Genomic DNA, 5,521 nt, shown 5'->3' with positions numbered 1-5,521 from the left:
CGGGGAGAGCCACCCTGGGCGGGTAAAGCGGCGCCCAGAGGCCCCTGTCACCTCTGGGAGTCGAGCTGTGGAAGTAGAGAGTCGTGGGCTTGACTCTGGTGGGGCACCCAAAGCACCTCGCCCAGCCCGGGGAGAGCCACCCTGGGCGGGTAAAGCGGCGCCCAGAGGCCCCTGTCACCTCTGGGAGTCGAGCTGTGGAAGTAGAGAGTCGTGGGCTTGACTCTGGTGGGGCACCCAAAAGCACCTCGCCATGCCCGGGGAGAGCCACCCTGGGCGGGTAAAGCGGCGCCCAGAGGCCCCTGTCACCTCTGGGAGTCGAGCTGTGGAAGTAGAGAGTCGTGGGCTTGACTCTGGTGGGGCACCCAAAAGCACCTCGCCATGCCCGGGGAGAGCCACCCTGGGCGGGTAAAGCGGCGCCCAGAGGCCCCTGTCACCTCTGGGAGTCGAGCTGTGGAAGTAGAGAGTCGTGGGCTTGACTCTGGTGGGGCACCCAAAAGCACCTCGCCCAGCCCGGGAGAGCCACCCTGGGCGGGTAAAGCGGCGCCCAGAGGCCCCTGTCACCTCTGGGAGTCGAGCTGTGGAAGTAGAGAGTCGTGGGCTTGACTCTGGTGGGCACCCAAAAGCACCTCGCCAGCCCGGGGAGCCACCCTGGGCGGGTAAAGCGGCGCCCAGAGGCCCCTGTCACCTCTGGGAGTCGAGCTGTGGAAGTAGAGAGTCGTGGGCTTGACTCTGGTGGGGCACCCAAAAGCACCTCGCCATGCCCGGGGAGAGCCACCCTGGGCGGGTAAAGCGGCGCCCAGAGGCCCCTGTCACCTCTGGGAGTCGAGCTGTGGAAGTAGAGAGTCGTGGGCTTGACTCTGGTGGGGCACCCAAAAGCACCTCGCCATGCCCGGGGAGAGCCACCCTGGGCGGGTAAAGCGGCGCCCAGAGGCCCCTGTCACCTCTGGGAGTCGAGCTGTGGAAGTAGAGAGTCGTGGGCTTGACTCTGGTGGGGCACCCAAAAGCACCTCGCCATGCCCGGGAGAGCCACCCTGGGCGGGTAAAGCGGCGCCCAGAGGCCCCTGTCACCTCTGGGAGTCGAGCTGTGGAAGTAGAGAGTCGTGGGCTTGACTCTGGTGGGGCACCCAAAAGCACCTCGCCAGCCCGGGGAGAGCCACCCTGGGCGGGTAAAGCGGCGCCCAGAGGCCCCTGTCACCTCTGGGAGTCGAGCTGTGGAAGTAGAGAGTCGTGGGCTTGACTCTGGTGGGGCACCCAAAAGCACCTCGCCAGCCCGGGGAGAGCCACCCTGGGCGGGTAAAGCGGCGCCCAGAGGCCCCTGTCACCTCTGGGAGTCGAGCTGTGGAAGTAGAGAGTCGTGGGCTTGACTCTGGTGGGGCACCCAAAAGCACCTCGCCCAGCCCGGGAGAGCCACCCTGGGCGGGTAAAGCGGCGCCCAGAGGCCCCTGTCACCTCTGGGAGTCGAGCTGTGGAAGTAGAGAGTCGTGGGCTTGACTCTGGTGGGGCACCCAAAAGCACCTCGCCCAGCCCGGGAGAGCCACCCTGGGCGGGTAAAGCGGCGCCCAGAGGCCCCTGTCACCTCTGGGAGTCGAGCTGTGGAAGTAGAGAGTCGTGGGCTTGACTCTGGTGGGGCACCCAAAAGCACCTCGCCCAGCCCGGGGAGAGCCACCCTGGGCGGGTAAAGCGGCGCCCAGAGGCCCCTGTCACCTCTGGGAGTCGAGCTGTGGAAGTAGAGAGTCGTGGGCTTGACTCTGGTGGGGCACCCAAAAGCACCTCGCCCAGCCCGGGGAGAGCCACCCTGGGCGGGTAAAGCGGCGCCCAGAGGCCCCTGTCACCTCTGGGAGTCGAGCTGTGGAAGTAGAGAGTCGTGGGCTTGACTCTGGTGGGGCACCCAAAAGCACCTCGCCCAGCCCGGGGAGAGCCACCCTGGGCGGGTAAAGCGGCGCCCAGAGGCCCCTGTCACCTCTGGGAGTCGAGCTGTGGAAGTAGAGAGTCGTGGGCTTGACTCTGGTGGGGCACCCAAAAGCACCTCGCCCAGCCCGGGGAGAGCCACCCTGGGCGGGTAAAGCGGCGCCCAGAGGCCCCTGTCACCTCTGGGAGTCGAGCTGTGGAAGTAGAGAGTCGTGGGCTTGACTCTGGTGGGGCACCCAAAAGCACCTCGCCCAGCCCGGGAGAGCCACCCTGGGCGGGTAAAGCGGCGCCCAGAGGCCCCTGTCACCTCTGGGAGTCGAGCTGTGGAAGTAGAGAGTCGTGGGCTTGACTCTGGTGGGGCACCCAAAAGCACCTCGCCATGCCCGGGAGAGCCACCCTGGGCGGGTAAAGCGGCGCCCAGAGGCCCCTGTCACCTCTGGTTCTCCCTGGATGTTAACGGTCCTGGTAGCCCGGAGGCCCCACAGCCTCTGCACTCTGCCCAGCCGGGGCACCTCGATCGCGGGGAAGTTCCCTCTAAAACGGCCCTGGAGGTGTGGACTTAGAAAAATTTTCGCTTGTGACTTTTTTCCTCTCAAAAACTGGGTTTCTGAAATCGTGCCGATGGTAGCTTGTGAATCAGGGGTAAACTCCTTGAAACGGGAAAACTCTCAAAGCCCTAGAGGTCTAGGGCTTCGCAGGGTTTATCGGTGAAAAGACTTTGTCATTTTTTCGAGCGAGTGAAATTTTGACAAAGTGTTTTTACCAGTAAACCCTGCAAAGCCCTAGAGGTCTAGGGCTTCGCAGGGTTTATCGGTGAAAACACTTTGTCATTTTTTCGAGCGAGTGAAATTTTGACAAAGTGTTTTTACCAGTAAACCCTGCAAAGCCCTAGAGGTCTAGGGCTTCGCAGGGTTTATCGGTGAAAACACTTTGTCATTTTTTCGGCCTCAAAATGAGAAAAAATTCAACGTAAAATAATAAAAATAAAATACAAGACGAGGAGATGATATCAATGTGACAAATGGAAAAAATTCACATAAATACCCTCGATCACAGGCTCCTCTCGGCTCCAGCGTAGCTTCATTCTGCCTTTTTAGAAAAAATCATTTTGCTTGTCATGGTGATCATTTTCAACCCCATTTTCTCGTTGTTTCGCTGGGTCCGCAGCTGGGGAGGGGGCTGCTTCCCTGGATGCCTGCACAGCCAGGGCTCCATCATCTGGGCCACACACATCCAGCGGGAGAGGGGGCTGCTTCCCTGGATGTCTACCCAGCCAGGGCTCCATGATCTGGGCCACACACATCCAGCTGGAGAGGGGGCTGCTTCCCTGGATGTCTACCCAGCCAGGGCTCCATCATCTGGGCCACACACATCCAGCTGGAGAGGGGGCTGCTTCCCTGGATGTCTACCCAGCCAGGGCTCCATGATCTGGGCCACACACATCCAGCTGGAGAGGGGGCTGCTTCCCTGGATGTCTACCCAGCCAGGGCTCCATCATCTGGGCCACACACATCCAGCTGGAGAGGGGGCTGCTTCCCTGGATGTCTGCCCAGCCAGGGCTCCATGATCTGGGCCACACACATCCAGCTGGAGAGGGGGCTGCTTCCCTGGATGTCTACGCAGCCAGGGCTCCATGATCTGGGCCACACACATCCAGCTGGAGAGGGGGCTGCTTCCCTGGATGTCTACCCAGCCAGGGCTCCATGATCTGGGCCACACACATCCAGCTGGAGAGGGGGCTGCTTCCCTGGATGTCTACGCAGCCAGGGCTCCATGATCTGGGCCACACACATCCAGCTGGAGAGGGGGCTGCTTCCCTGGATGTCTACCCAGCCAGGGCTCCATGATCTGGGCCACACACATCCAGCTGGAGAGGGGGCTGCTTCCCTGGATGTCTACGCAGCCAGGGCTCCATCATCTGGGCCACACACATCCAGCTGGAGAGGGGGCTGCTTCCCTGGATGTCTACCCAGCCAGGGCTCCATGATCTGGGCCACACACATCCAGCTGGAGAGGGGGCTGCTTCCCTGGATGCCTGCCCAGCCAGGGCTCCATGATCTGGGCCACACACATCCAGCTGGAGAGGGGGCTGCTTCCCTGGATGTCTACCAGCCAGGGCTCCATCATCTGGGCCACACACATCCAGCTGGAGAGGGGGCTGCTTCCCTGGATGTCTACCCAGCCAGGGCTCCATCATCTGGGCCACACACATCCAGCTGGAGAGGGGGCTGCTTCCCTGGATGTCTACCCAGCCAGGGCTCCATCATCTGGGCCACACACATCCAGCTGGAGAGGGGGCTGCTTCCCTGGATGTCTACCCAGCCAGGGCTCCATCATCTGGGCCACACACATCCAGCTGGAGAGGGGGCTGCTTCCCTGGATGTCTGCCCAGCCAGGGCTCCATGATCTGGGCCACACACATCCAGCTGGAGAGGGGGCTGCTTCCCTGGATGTCTACCCAGCCAGGGCTCCATCATCTGGGCCACACACATCCAGCTGGAGAGGGGGCTGCTTCCCTGGATGTCTACCCAGCCAGGGCTCCATGATCTGGGCCACACACATCCAGCTGGAGAGGGGGCTGCTTCCCTGGATGTCTACCCAGCCAGGGCTCCATGATCTGGGCCACACACATCCAGCTGGAGAGGGGGCTGCTTCCCTGGATGTCTACCCAGCCAGGGCTCCATGATCTGGGCCACACACATCCAGCTGGAGAGGGGGCTGCTTCCCTGGATGTCTACGCAGCCAGGGCTCCATCATCTGGGCCACACACATCCAGCTGGAGAGGGGGCTGCTTCCCTGGATGTCTACCCAGCCAGGGCTCCATGATCTTGGCCACACACATCCAGCTGGAGAGGGGGCTGCTTCCCTGGATGCCTGCCCAGCCAGGGCTCCATGATCTGGGCCACACACATCCAGCTGGAGAGGGGGCTGCTTCCCTGGATGTCTACCCAGCCAGGGCTCCATCATCTGGGCCACACACATCCAGCTGGAGAGGGGGCTGCTTCCCTGGATGTCTACCCAGCCAGGGCTCCATCATCTGGGCCACACACATCCAGCTGGAGAGGGGGCTGCTTCCCTGGATGTCTACCCAGCCAGGGCTCCATCATCTGGGCCACACACATCCAGCTGGAGAGGGGGCTGCTTCCCTGGATGTCTACCCAGCCAGGGCTCCATGATCTGGGCCACACACATCCAGCTGGAGAGGGGGCTGCTTCCCTGGATGTCTGCCCAGCCAGGGCTCCATGATCTGGGCCACACACATCCAGCTGGAGAGGGGGCTGCTTCCCTGGATGTCTACGCAGCCAGGGCTCCATCATCTGGGCCACACACATCCAGCTGGAGAGGGGGCTGCTTCCCTGGATGTCTACCCAGCCAGGGCTCCATGATCTGGGCCACACACATCCAGCTGGAGAGGGGGCTGCTTCCCTGGATGTCTGCCCAGCCAGGGCTCCATGATCTGGGCCACACACATCCAGCTGGAGAGGGGGCTGCTTCCCTGGATGTCTACCCAGCCAGGGCTCCATCATCTGGGCCACACACATCCAGCTGGAGAGGGGGCTGCTTCCCTGGATGTCTACCCAGCCAGGGCTCCATGATCTGGGCCACACACATC

This window comes from Micropterus salmoides, unplaced genomic scaffold, assembly GCF_014851395.1.
Source record: "Micropterus salmoides isolate LMB-PRFRI ecotype aquatic unplaced genomic scaffold, ASM1485139v1 Ms_hic_scaffold_1, whole genome shotgun sequence".
Lineage (NCBI taxonomy): Eukaryota > Metazoa > Chordata > Actinopteri > Centrarchiformes > Centrarchidae > Micropterus > Micropterus salmoides.
The sequence above is the reverse complement of the archived record's forward strand: the minus strand, read 5'-3'. Positions refer to the sequence as shown.